The following is a 14,887-nucleotide window of genomic DNA, read 5'->3' on the forward strand; positions in this document are numbered from 1 at the left end:
ATCTAAAGCTGTCTCCTAGTATTGCTATGATTACCTCATCAGTTATTCTGGGTGGTATAGAGATTGAGATTATAAAGACTATATGCCTCCAAAGGAATCACTTTATGCCTGCAAATGTGTCATGACTATTTACTGACTTATTTATGATGTCACATGATAGTTCCTTACTAATTAAAAGCCTACTTTCCCTTCTTCTAGCACAGTGGAATACTGAGCCTGCTTGTTCTTATTATGTAAAATGAATTTCTGAGACAGCTGCTGGTAAAAGTCTTTGAAGTTATGTTATTTCATCCTCCACAATTTCCCCTCCAATTTCCTTAATTGTGGTCATTTCCATTCTCCCTCTTCCCTTCTCCATTTTCTGTGATAGGCATCTGATTGTTGATTCTTCTAATGGCCATAGCTAAGCTTTCTAATACCAGTCCTAGTTGTCCTCCCCATCTGCTGTGATATAACTTGGCTCAGTTTTTTTTCTATTCATTAGTTCTTTACTTGTTAGCTCTTTCTTATTTCCCATTCTCTTAAGTTTCTCCTTCTTCACATCTTTTAAATCCATTCACATATTACCCTTCCATTTCTGCATTCAATCCATCCCACCATGCCTCTCCTAGGTCTGTTCTGTCCAGACAGTTCTCCAAAATTGTTTCTTTCTGTTATTCAACAGATTATGTAACTAAGCATTTTCAAACTCTGCATCATATTGTCTCTGTCCTGTTTACTATGTCAGAGTACTGTTTTGTTTATCACGCCCTTTAGGCTTGGGGTCTCCCCTACTCAGGATCCGATCATTGATTTTGATGCTACCCATGAGTGACCCTCTATCCTTGTCAGCTTGGGCACCTGTTGTCCGCCCAAGCCATCTACTTTTGAATATCTTAAAGTTGGATCACCAGCCTGCATTTTTTGTCCATGCTGTTTTACAGCATACAAGTAAAAGTCTGTAGTCCCCATTTCCAGTCTTAATCTGAACATCTAGCTCTGTCATGTTAGCATTGCCATTGTTGGATACGTTATCTAGTTGTCTATGTAGATTGCTGACAGCATCCTCTTCTGCACTAACATAATGCTTCAGTTCTTATTTAGTAAATATGTACAAACTTTCACAATTTTCAGAACTATACCCTGACATGGGATAGCTGTCAATCCCCATTCTTGCTTTGGTATCTCCTTTCTCATCAAGTAAAAATACAAGCACACTAGTATGTAACTTTGGGTCCCCCTACTTTCTTTTGAACTACAAATATGGTAATTCTTTTGATTTGTGGCACCTTTCCTTTTTTTCAAATCAGTTTGTTTCCTTATACGCACCCATTACAAATTCCTTTAACTCCATTTCCTGATTTTTTTTAAGCTGTTCTGCAATTTTTATGTTTGCTCAATGATCAATTCTTCATTTCAGAACTTTTTTATACTTGCTGCTTTTGTCTGCAGTATGCATTGCTCCCCTTTTGATTCTTGTATTCTTCCTTTCAGACTGCTACCTTCAGAGTGTTACTGCTGGCTCGTTGTTTTCATCTCGCATATGCCTTCTTCCATCCTTGCCATTGTTTAAATATCATACATACATATAAACATATAACTCATGTTCATCCATACTTTCTAATTTACTTATTTCCCCTATTTTTAACGTTTTAGGTTCTGGGAATATCTTCTGTATGCTGCCCTTTCTCAAAAGGCAAACATTTCATTCTGAATTATTTCTCCCATTTCCACCTCCTATTCAGTACTTAGCTGCAGCTTGCTCTAATCTTTCACACATCCTCCACTGCTCAGACAAAGATTTTAATATTATGTAGTAATCTGTAAATATCTTAACAAAGCTTACCTTCCTAAATATTTTCTTTCTCACCAGACGTTTTATAACCTTTCTATCAAGACTTCCATGGCTATTATAAGCAGTACTGGAGACAATATAGATCCTCGTTTCATGCTTTTCTTAACATCTATTTCCTTCAGTTTTCTAGCTTATAGTATATCACTTTGATCCAATTGCAATACATTATCACAAAGCCTGCTGCTTCTTCTAACACCTCCCGAAATAGGAATGTCTCGTTGACTGAATCAGGAGGCTTTTTTTTATTGTCATATAAAATTAGTAATCATAAACCAGAACTACATTTGCTTACCATCCTGTGCACAGTTACACAATAACAAGATTTGATTTGCTACTAATGAAAATTTGTGAGTGACAAATGTTTAGAGTTAATCTAAGATGATATGTGATACAAGTCTGTCTGTATCTTTTGGCTTTTCCCTGTTAGGGGTCGCCACAATGGAACTCTGATCCGCTAATGATTGGTAGTTGATTTTTACATGCTGAGTTACCAGCTCTGACGCACAACCTTCAACAAAGGTAAGCCCATTCATGCATGTCTCTACGCACAAGACGCTCTAGCTGAGAATTGAACCAGACAGCATCTTACTGCAAAGCGACAACACTACTCCAGCACCACCACCACGGGTTTCTATTTTGTAGAAGTGTACCAGCATGATTTGAACTGCTTATTTTTTTTATTCTTGCAATCTAAAGCATTGTTTCATCTGCTGAAACAATGTTATTCCTATAATCTTGTTTATTTTTTTATTTTCCTGCCTTAGTTATTTTAGTAATTACAAAGAACTGTGACAAAGAAAATGTAACCATTGGAAGCAAAATGATCTGAAGTGTGAAAGGCATCTACATATAATCTTCGTAACCTCAAATCAACAGCCACTTTATCATTTGTCTTTCATGTCAATACATTTAAAAGCTAATCAATACAATGTATAGTTTGTTAAAATGTTACAAAAATATGCAGAATTCATCAGTTTCAATTTGCAAGGTGATTCCAAACTAGATGAATGCAATTTCTGGATCGATATACTATTTATTATCTTTTATACCAGCTCTCTGCTACTCTGTATTGTGCAGATTAATACCAGACTGAAGCTTATATCAAAATCATCACAACACGCATGGCAATAGTGAGCCCAGTAATCAAGCAGAACTTAAACTGAACATTTCAAAAACAGTAAAGGACAACACTATGTAAAAAGATCTTCAAATACATTAACAATACGGCAGGCATCCTTTACAACAGCTTTTCTTTTTAGAGCAGCAGAAAAAGAAGCTGGCAGAAACATACCTGTAACAAATAGAGAATGCTGATTGTACTCTGAAATTGGAAAAAGATAAACCAGTCGTGTGCTTCTCTAAATGACATTTTGAAGCTATCATCATGTCTCAAGCTACAGCATACATTGTGGCCCTCACAGAACATCCGCATTTCATAGCTATGATGCTGTAATACATTACATTCTCTTTCAAATAACACAAATAATAGCTTTTAAAGCTGGTTGCTTTCTCTATAACAGTACTAAGAATGTTATCCCTTTCAGGGCTATAAAACGTTTCACATTCCTAAGCTCTTTTTCTGTAACAAATGTTTACTGGGGCAGATAATGCTCCATGTGCTACAAAGAATTATGCTTAGGTCTCTCTGGTCATAATAACTGGTTATGGGTTCTTGGTATGGATTTCTAGATTTATCTGTGAAGCTTTATTTCATTGTGCTTTCTAGATGAATGTTTTGCATCAATATTTCAAATACATAACAAATTGGTTATAATCAAACATGGTCATGACCTGTTTATATTATGGGAGACTGAATAAATGTACTTGATTTGCTCTATAGTGCTTGCTCTTGTTTGCAAATGTCAAGATGCTAGCAGCAGCTTTTATTCCAAAGAAGACTGGAAAAAAACATGAAAAATTGTCCAAACATACATGATGATTCCTGAATAACTCAACAAGCATTGAGGATCTCCAACTACATCACAAGAACCTCAACACCTTAATTACATTGCCTTCTATGTAAAATTACTAGTCTCCATTATTGAAAAAGTATTTTATTTGCATGTGAGAATGAAAGAAAGGGATAAACTTGGTAAGGCAGTTCTAGCAAGGAAGCTAGTGCAGTATAATTCTGTAAGATACTGAGCATAAAACTAGACCTTACATGATCCAGTCCGTCTGCTTCAACACTGTTAAAAGTCATCCACCATCCCTGTTGAATATCCATTAATCTGATATATAAAGTTTGTGAACAAGCCAATTTGTCCAAGGAGATCTGCAGTATTTTAGGGATTATGCAAAGATGATAAGAAGGGGGTTAGGTTTGGTAGAAGGGGGGGTGGGGGTTTTGGGGTTTGGGGAAGCATCTTATGGCCAGGATAAAGGGGAAGGAGTTTAAGCAGGGCTGTGGGCAAAGAAGGGTTAATTTAATAAGGGGAAGTTGGAAGGAAGTGAGGTAGGTGTGGGTGGGGATTAAGAGGATTTTATGTGAGTATAGCTGGGAAAGGGATCAGATTCAGGCATGATCTTGTTACTGTAAGTAGTGTGTCCAGGACAGTCAGTAGGTACTGGAGCTAACAGATAGGCCCCGGGTTAATAGTGGATGGCAGTGAAGAGTTTGGGCATAAGGTATATAAGCTTGAATTTTTTTTTTCCTCCTGGCTGGGTGATTACATAATCATATATGTACTCTAGTGTTGGCAGAGGCTTGGTTATTGAGGGTTGTGTGTTTAACCAGGTAATGTAATGGTAAGGGCTTTGGAAGTAGTCTTTGTTTGTCATTAATCTTTGTCAGCATGAAGTAGTGCGGGTTCTTTACTGTAGAGGGGGATACTGAGAAAAAGGAAAATTACCAGAGTGCTTGTTTTTTTTAAGACTTTTTTCCTCTCTCAGGGGAATTATGAATGCCAAATAGGATGAGAGGGGAAGAAGAGAAATATGAGGAGGGGGAGGGGAGAAAAGAGAAAGAAAGAAAAAGGGGGAAAACAAAAAAAAATGTGTGATATGAAAAGGAGAAGGTTAGCACTCCCCTTGATAAGGATGGGAGTGGTCTTTGTGGCCTTTCCAACTCATGTATGGTTAAGGCTTTACCACTTACTTTATGGCATCTAACCACCAATTTTTGGAGGGGTGGTTGTGGGGTGATGGGGTGGGTTAATGGGTATGGTAAGAGTTCATGAAGAAAATTGGCAAGTGTGAGGAGGCACTTGTTAGGGGTGAGGAAAGTGGTGGGTAGCTTTCTGGGCAGCCCTGTTGTGGTGCAACCGGGGGTAAAAGGGTACTGAAGAAATTGAAGGAATGGATGCACACGAGTTTGTTAATAAGTTTTTTTTTTTAGTCCTATTTTTGTCTTTTCTTTTGGCAAATGGCTGATGTGCAGAGTTTACAGCAGAGGTGTATGGCCATCATTTTCAAGGCAGAATAACTGTTCTGACAATTGCCAAACAGTGAGGTTCCGATGGCTGAAGAACTTGATGAGTTCAGTCAGAACAGGAGAAGGCAGACAGCAAAGAGTAGGTCAGTTGCCCAAGGGAAGTGGGCATGGCAGTCAAAGGATGCAGTCACAGTGAATGTTCTGGTCATTGGAGTGGTGCATGAGGTGGCTGCAGGTAATTATATGTTGTTGGGAGTTCTTGTAGGCTTGTTAGGCTTGGTACAGTTTGTAAATACTCAGGGAGAGCTTGGGATGAATCATGTCAAATGTCTGTTGAAACTATAGGTGTCATGGAGGATCAGCAGATGCTTAGAGAAGGGGGCAGATTCAAGGTGAAGCATTCAATGGGATGGGTATCGTAGAGTTGTCTAGGGGGAGTTTGACATTGACTGTAGGTGGGCAGAGTCACAGCTACATGAGATTGGGTTGGACTTTGGGATTCAGCCTGGTAATTGGTTAGCTACAAAGGGCCTGGAAAAGAGAGTGGAGCAGTCTTTCTGACCCCTCATATACTGTCTTCAGTTAAAGAAAAGATCTGGAAGGGGGAGTATGTTGATATCGTTGAATTAATTGATGCGGAAGGGGTTCAGTACTTGTTGGAATTGTAAACTGCAAATATCAAAGATCTTCTTGTGGCTTTAGTGGCCACAGGGTACAGGAGGGTAGGTAGGCTGCAACCAAGAACATGGGAAAATTGGGTGTTAGGCTACATGTACTACATGGCAGTTTGGTTGAAGAAAGATAGTCTTGGCCTATACAACTCTTGTCTTATTTTCTTATGATCTGTGAGTCACAACTCCATGGTTGGGAAAAACTTGGTTATGATATGAACAGAGGTTTTGGAAATGGAAAGTAGTGGTTCAGTCACTGCATTGGGAGGTTAGACACCCTAACATATGGCTATGTACTATGATACATAGCTTTGGAGCTGTTAGCAGAGGGGATACAATAGGAGGGGAAGGGACGGAGGTAGGTTGAGCCTTTAATGTGGGGTGTTGCTTGTGGGTGGCATGCAGGTTTTTGTGAACTTGTCTGAAGTGTGTGGGAATACATTCAGCTGTGCAATGTGGCCAGTGGGAAGGCAATGTGGTCAGGCCATGTTTGCATGCAACTGACATGGATGGGTTACCTTTTTTGTTTCAGAGATTTCAAAGTTTGTGAAGTAGGGGAAATTTTCATGAGCAAAGAAAGTGTGGTGTCCTTTCAGAGGATGAGGGAAAGACCAGCAGATGCATTCCCCCAATAAGGTGCAGGTATTGTGGCATATACTAAAGAAATTTCCTGAGCTGGCATTTGCTGAGGAATTAATTAATGGGTCTTCTCTGGAATTTTTTATTAAATCAAGGCTTGGAGGAGATGGAGTAGTCTATAAGAATTTGTGGTCAGTGTAGGGGAAGGAAGATATTTTGGAAAGTTTGATGGAGAAGGAACAGCAGACAGATATGTTACTGGGCCCTTTTAAAAGCCCCCCTTTTGGAAATTTTAAGGTCTTGTCATTAGGTTTGCTTCCTAAGAAGTCAGACAGTGAATGTCAGTTGATTCACCATTTGTCTTATCCCAAAGGGAACTCCATTAATGATTTTATTTCAGTAGAGGACGTCAAGTTGAGTTATGTGTCTTTGGATGATGTGGTGTGGGTTATTTGGGGGTTTAGGAATCTGTGGTTGGTGAAGGTGGATATTGGATCTACATTTCAATTACTGCCAGTGTGGGTGGAAGAGTGGCTGTTATTACTTTCCATGGTGGTTAGAAACAAGTTTTATTTTGACAAGGCTATGCTGATGAGATGCTTGGTAGCCTGTGATACTTTTGAGAAGTGTAGCACTGCACTTGATTGGATTTGGCAGCAGTGGTTGGACACTCAGAGGATGGTAAATTACCTAGATGATTTCCTAATAGGAGGTGTGGGGTTTCTGGGAGCATTAGTAAGTATGCGATAGTTTTGGGGATGTGTGAGGAATTGGGTTTCCTGTTGGCTATGCAGAAGTTGGAAGTCCTAGTTAAGGCATTGGATTTCTTTGATTTGGTAGTGGATACAGAAAGTGAATTATTTTGTCTACCAGTTGAGAAGATAACACATTTCAAGGAAAAGATTGGATGGGTAAAGGACAAAGTGTGGATTAAGGATGTCATGGAGCTTTTAGGAATTCTGAATTTTGCACGTTAGGCAGTTTACCTGGATTGTACATTTTGTAGGTCTGTGGCCTTTTTTGTTTAAAGGGTGGAAAAGCAGACATCATTGAGTAAGGACTGGTAAGTTGATGTGGGCCACTTTAGCACTGTGGTTATCCTTCTTGGAGCAGTTTAATTCTGTCTCTGTTTGGCAGATGGATCGGGTTAGTCAAAGGGAATTTTAATTGTTTAGAGTCCTGGCAAGGGGTTTTGGGATGAGAGCATTATTTGGCAGTGAATGGTTTGAGGCTTGTTGGCATGCAGACTGGAAGGATGAGTAGAAGAAAGATATAGCCTTTTTGGAGTTAATGCCAATTTGGCCAGTGTCTGCGGTTTGGTGGGCGCTGTTGAGGGGAAAGAGTGTTATTTTTCACTTGGGCAAAATTGCAGTGGTGCGAGTTTTACAAGCATAACATAATGAAGTCTGAATTGCCGTTGTTAGTATTATGAAAGTTGGTTTTGCAAAGCTTGCTGATTAAATTTTCTTTTACAGGTATGCATGTCAAAAGACAAACCCACCTCCATAGACAACACAAGGAAAAAGAAACTAAGGGTAATGCTGCTCAACGCCAGAAGTCTAAACCTCAAGATGCATGCACTCGAGGCTCTCCTCAGTATGGAGAACATTGATATCTGTGCAGTAACAGAAACCTGGTTCAAGGCTCCCGAGAGCACCCCAGCACTACCAGGTTATACCTCATACCATGCTTTTCAGCCCCAAAACTCAGACCGAACCACAAAAGGAGGGGGAGTATCCATATTCATCAAAGATACCCACACCTCCAGGTTAGTGGCACTGCACAAAGCATCGGAGACCATCCATGTGCAACTAACAGTGGGCAAAACTGCCTTTCAGTTTGTAGCCTGCTACAGACCACCCTCCCAAACTCAGAAACCCCACTCGGCTTTCCTGAGAACACTGGAGAATATGAAGGTCTCTCCAAACACCATCATATTGGGTGACTTCAACTACCCAAATATAGACTGGGAGCACTACTCAAGCCCCAACACCCCCGCCCAACAGTTCCTAGAATTTATAAACTCAAATGTTATGGAACAACTGGTCACCACTCCCACAACAGAGGAAAACATATTGGACCTGATCATCACCAACATGGGGACTCTATGTTCCATACCAGAGGTATACCCCTCATTAGTAAGATCTGACCATAAATTAATCTCACTGGACATCCATATCCCATCCCCACCCCCAGCCAAGGAAACCAGGGTGAAGAACTCCTCAAAAGCAAACTTCACACTTCTCAAAACCGAGGTGGAATCCTTCAAAGCCCCCGGGCCAGTGGAAAATACGGCCCAAACTGCAGAATCCTTTACAAACGCATTCTATGGACACCTACAGGAATGCATGGATCATGCTATCCCAAATAAAACCAAAACTCACTCCTCCAAAGGCAGGAGACCTGTCTGGTGCACCCCAGCCATAAATAAGCTATACAACAGAAGGAGGAAGCTACTACATGATAGTGCAAAATCCCAAAAAGGGAACGCATCTCTGATCAGTACTAGCAAGAAACTACGATCCCTCATAAAATCATCTAAGGCCAGCTTCGAAAGAAAAATTGCACAAGATGCTAAAGATAATCACAAGGCCTTCTTTAGTTATGTCAGGAACCTGGGGAGCAACTCCCAGATATGCTCTGAGTTAGTGCAAAATGACAAAAAATACACTGAACCCACAGACATTGCCAACATCCTGGCAGACAGGTTCAGTGCAAACTCCCCCCCCCCCCCCAAAAGAGCAAATGTCTATCCCAACAGAGTGTAGCCTCCCTGACATCACATATGCACAGGTGAGAGCTGCCCTCTCCAAAGCAAAAAACACAGCATCAATGGGACCGGACGGTGAACCGGTCTGCGCCTTACATGAGCTCCAAGAAGAACTGAATCTTCACATAAAGTCACTGTTCAATCTCAGCCTTACTACAGGATATGTACCCAAGGAATGGCATACAGCAACAGTGGTCCCACTCCATAAAGGTGGTGCCACAATGGACCCCGGAAACTATCGCCCTATAAGCCTGACTAGCCTGGTCTGCAAAGCTATGGAGCGTATCATCATGGAACTAATAAACAAAGACATTGGGAACCTCCAAACACTGGATCCTACCCAATTTGGCTTTGTTAAGGGCAGATCTTGCCTCTTGAACCTGGTTGACATCTTTGAACAGTCACCAAGGCCATAGATGAAGGGAAGGTAGTCCACACAGCCTACTTGGACCTCGCAAAAGCCCTCGACACAATACCCCACTTGGGCATCATAAATAAGCTCACCAGCTTAAATATCAACCCCTATGTCACAAGATGGGTTGCAAACTGGCTCAGGGATAGAACCCACATGGTCAGAATTGCAGGTGCCATGTCAGACTCCAAACCAGTTACAAGTGGCATCCCACAAGGCTCAGTCCTGGGACCTCTCTTGTTCGTTATATATTTCTCTGAGGTACAGGCTAACATGGGAGGACTATGGCTGACCAAGTTCGCAGATGACTGCAAACTGGGTGCCATAATCGACTCGCCGACTGACACAAGCATCCTCCAAAAGGGTCTCACAGAGACGGATAACTGGTGCCAGAGCCATGGCCTAAAGCTAAATGCCAAAAAGTGCATAGTCATCCCCTTTGGGAAAAACAAAGTGCCCACAAATTACCACATAGGTGGTAATCCATTAAGTATGGAAGAAGTAATTAGGGATTTGGGGACCCAAGTAGATAGCAGTCTCTCCTTTGACAATCACGTTGCCAAAGTGGTTAGAAAGACCTTCTATATAGCCCACCTTATCACGAAAGGGTTCACATCTAGATCAAGAGAGGTCATTGTGCCCCTCTACTCATCACTCATCAGGCCCATAATTGAATACAATGCCCCATTTGAGATGCCCCTTACCCAACACCTGCAGTAACTGGAAAGATCCCAAAAGTACCTCACCAAGAGGATCAAGGGACTCAAACAGATGCCCTACGCAATTAGGCTAAAGAAACTCCAGCTCTACTCAGTTGCTTACTGCCTACTCAGAGGCGATCTGTGCCTGATGTATAAAGCCATGTCCAAACCAGAATTAATGGACATGCTCCACCTCAGGAAATCCAAATCCCTTAGAGCTACACGCTCCAGGGACTTAAACCTCAACACAGAAATAAATAGGACATGCTGGAGGGACAGATTCATATCCCAGAGGCTCCCCTCACTCTAGAACAAAATCCCAATCCATGTTAGGCAGAGCCCCTCAATGACCCTTTTCAAGAGAAATCTTGACGAGTGGATGGGAGAGCATAGGTTTACCCCTGGGATCTCTTCTGTGTCCCTACTAGACAGAGGCACAGTAAACTAACCTTAAAAGGGCTATCTTCTGGGACCTACTATACAGAGGCACAGTCAACTAATCTAAAAGGGTGGCGAAAGCTAAACAAACTCTGGCCAGGCTTATAAATGCTCTAGGGCAGATAGCCTAGTATCAACCTATGAACCTATGTGATGGGTAGGAATGGGATTGCTGACAGTTTGTCTCGCTTTCAGATTTCCAGGTTGCAGCAATTAGATCTGGAGGCAGTGGGTGAGCCGAGGGTCTTGCCAGATGAGGTGTGGCAGATTGGGCTGATGTAACCAGATGGCTGGTGCAACAGTCCTGGGCAGCATCGACCAGGAAGGCGTATGGCAGGGCATTATATGATTTTGATAAATTTGTTTTTAAGCTGTCTAAAGAGGAGGGATTTTGGCCAGAAGAACTGTTATTGCAAGACTTGGCTTGGTCTTGGGTGCAAAGTAAGGCACTTCAAGGTGGATATTGTATGGCTACGATCAATATATTTGCACAGGTGGCAGGGTTGCATGATTTGACTAAGTCCTGGACAGTTGCTGTTATATTGAAGTGATGGGGTAGTGTGACTGGTGTGAATGTGGATAAGTGATGGGGGTTGACAAGATAGTTTTTGAAAGTTTTCTTGTAGGGTTTAGCTTTGGTGGCTGGTGATTCAGGGGATTATACTTTGTGGGTTATGTGTCCTTATGGATGTATTATGGAGTGTTTAGGGTGTCATAGATGTTACAGTTGCTAGTTTGGAGGGATGTCATTGTATTTTCCTGGGCAGTGTACATCTGGTTGTGTAGGTCTAAAACAGATCAGTTAGGGAAGGGTACTCAGATAGTTCTTGGGAAAGATAAGAATGATTGACTGTGTCCAGTGGGTTGGGCTAGGAGATTACTGTGGGCCCATACAGGGAGTCCTCAAGACTTGTTTTTTTCAGTCGAGAGACATAAGGTGATAATGGGTAATCAGTTTATATATGTGATGAGGAGGGATTTTCATTGCATTGGTTTTCTGAGAGAGAGGTTTTCCACTCATCTTTTTGCATAGAAAGGGCCTTATATTTATCAAGAGAAGGCAGATCAGTTGACGTTATTAAGAGTGTGGGTCACTGGTCTTCAAATGCCTTTTTGCCTTATACTAGATACTTGGATAAAGTGGTTGTATTAGTATTAACTTTTTTCTTTTTTTTAGGAAAGGAGATTGTCATTCTGGGTCATTTGTATATTCATTGGGCAGCCAAGCAGGCTGCAGTTAGGACAGCTGGTGATGAATTGGGTTTGTATCACTTTGGGTTGAGAGTCATATGGCATAGTATCAGAGGCCTCAGATGGAATCAGCTGATGGATGAGTTTGCATTTATACAGTCAAGGATGGGGGTCCCTTGAGTATTGGTGATACATTTGACAGGTAATGATTTGGGAATAATTCCAAAGTGGTAGTTGGTATATAGAATAGGAGAGGATTTAGTTACTTTGAAGAGGTTATATCTGTGTATGTTCATTGTGTGGTCTTAAATAGTGCAACCTGGATAACCATAAATAGTGCACCTGGGATGAGTTTGGTTTAGATTTGTTTAATGTACACATAGGTTTATTTTTGGAGGGTTTAGTGAAAGTCCTGCAGTGGGGGAGGCAGAATAGCCTGGGTCAGGATAGTGGCAGAGATAAGGGGCTGGCTTGTTCCTCTTCTGTCCACCATCTGTTGTTGCATGTTTGATGCAAGGAGTTTGAGGGATGAAAGCGAGCAGTAGGATGCTGCTTTGAAAAGTAAGAATAAGTGACCGGTGGTGATGATTCTGCTTACTTGGGCACGATGAATGGGCATACACTGTCCTGATGAATGGTTATAAGGATGTTCCTTTTGTGATTAATAGACTGAAATGATTCAGTAAAGTTATGTTAATGAAAGTTTAATAAAGGTCATCAAATGTCATTTTGGTGTGGCATGTTTTATTGATGGGGATCAGGACAATTGTCATTGCAATTTTGTATAGGCCAATTTATGAACCTGTTTAGTACTGTAATCATATTAAAATGACATTGTTTTGTGGAACAGTTAGAGTGATGGCTGAGAAGCTTTCATGATAAAACTTCTGCTAGATGGACAAAAAAATAAATAGCTAGAGGTAAGAGAATAGGAATAACCAATTTAATGAATCCATAAATACCTGTAAGATTAAGAGGACAGTGCTCTATAATTAATAGGATTCATAATTATAGATTAGATCTTTAACTATCCAGACTGATACTGGAATTTTAATTTTTCTGAAGAGCTAAGAACGTCCTCATTTAAATGTCCGTACCCTTTTGTTATATGTTTCCACCACTTCGCCACATTTATGTCCCACGTTGGTTTTCTCATCTTTTGTTTCATTGATTCTTTGTCCAAATCATTCTTCAACCAACAGTTTATATATCTTACTTATCTTTCTCTTTCCTTTCATTTCTTTTCCCCCTCTCACTTCTGTGTACACCCTTATGCAGTATTTTCCATTACTCCTCAAACTTCCACATCCCCCAACCCTCCCCTAATACCTTTTTTTGGGAGCTCCAGTCAACATTTAATTTCTCATTTTTTAACATCTTGGCTATACACCTTTGATGTTTTCCCTAAATCTTACCAAGATTCTTTCCTTTCCCTTTAGTAGTTATCACCTTTATCACATCTCACAGTCAGGACTCCTCTTGACTCATTTGATCCTTCTCTTTAAAATGTTCTGTCCTTTTATCTTTCTCCCATCCATGTGTTTTTTTATGATACAGTGACTCTAATCTAAAACCATCCAGAATTCCTAGGCACCTTACACTAATGAACTGTCCATTTAAATGCAAATTTTATTTTCACAGGTGACTTCAGCATTCAGATGGAGAAAATGATATCTAGAGCTAGTACTACAGTAAAAGACATGCTTCTGTGCAGGCTACTTTGTTTCATATATTGTTGATGGATCTTACCCTAATCTTGTCAATTTATGCACATCTTGACTTTAAAGTGAAAAAATGCTTGTGAATTACATTTTATTAGAACGTTTAATGAGATGAACAGCACTTACAAATGTGTATTAGACAAACAATCTGAGTTTTAATAACAAGAATCTGAACAGCCTTCATCTTTTTTTAACAGCTGGTACAACATTATTACATATAGAGAGTACAGACAAATTGTGTATAAAAATATATAATATAATTTTAATATTATAATCAAAGAATATGACTAGATTTTTGAAACATGCATCATGATTTAAAATAGAAATGTAATTATATGGATAAGTATTTAGAAATAAAGTAGACTATCAGGAACCAATAAATGCAACTTACAACCTGATGAGTAAAGTACACTAAACTGAAAATAAAGTGTGGCAGTGAGAGGACTGTCTGCAAAATTTTAATAGATATTTGACAGCTTTAAAGATATTTTAATGGACATATTAAAAAGTGTTTCGATTTTAAGCTCTCAAGGGAAAGCCAATTTGTGGATATGTAATTCTTTTGTAATGATAAAATAAAATTAAATTCAATGTGTATCAGTTTCAATCGTGATGTTTTAGGCATTTGAAAAATACTTATATCCACATTTTATATGTGTACAGTTCCCATTAGATACAAAACTTAGAATTTTCATATATCATGTACAATGACTGGTATCCTTCAATACACTGTGCATCTTCTGTAAAACACATCAGATTAATAATGAAGAGATGATATATTTTTATGTTTAATTAAACTTAACACTATTAAGTTTTCCCAATAAGATAAATACCAGAATATATATTTTCCTAATCAACTGGTGCCTTGTGAAAGTATATCTTGGCAAGGCTCAAAACAGACACTGTCCAGCTACAAGCAATTATAATGTACATCACCAAATTGTGTTCATGGACAACTACAACTATTTGAAGAAGCACTTCCAGTAGACCAAAATGATGTTTTTTTTCCTATATTAATGCAAGTAGAAGGACATCAAGTGCATTTTATAAATCTTCATTTACTGAATGAAATGCTTATCCGAAAAACAATGCCAAAGACACTTAAAAAGTACTTTCCAGAGGCCATTCCCCCAAACCTCCTGTGGATAAATGCATCCACTTCATTCCCATATTTAAATATATATTGGATTTGCATAG

The 14,887-nt window shown here is 39.9% G+C and overlaps 1 non-coding gene across 1 annotated transcript; it reads left to right on the forward strand.

Annotated features, from left to right (window-relative positions):
• The first annotated feature begins 4,830 nt into the window (after positions 1 to 4,830).
• Positions 4,831 to 4,957, forward strand: LOC122800613. The gene has a single exon (XR_006364616.1). It is a non-coding gene; the product is annotated as a U6atac minor spliceosomal RNA (small nuclear RNA).
• Positions 4,958 to 14,887: the final 9,930 nt, after the last annotated feature.

The sequence above is a fragment of the Protopterus annectens genome, chromosome 4.part0, assembly GCF_019279795.1.
Source record: "Protopterus annectens isolate FY-2018-M chromosome 4.part0, PAN1.0, whole genome shotgun sequence".
In the NCBI taxonomy this organism is placed as follows: Eukaryota; Metazoa; Chordata; order Ceratodontiformes; family Protopteridae; genus Protopterus; species Protopterus annectens.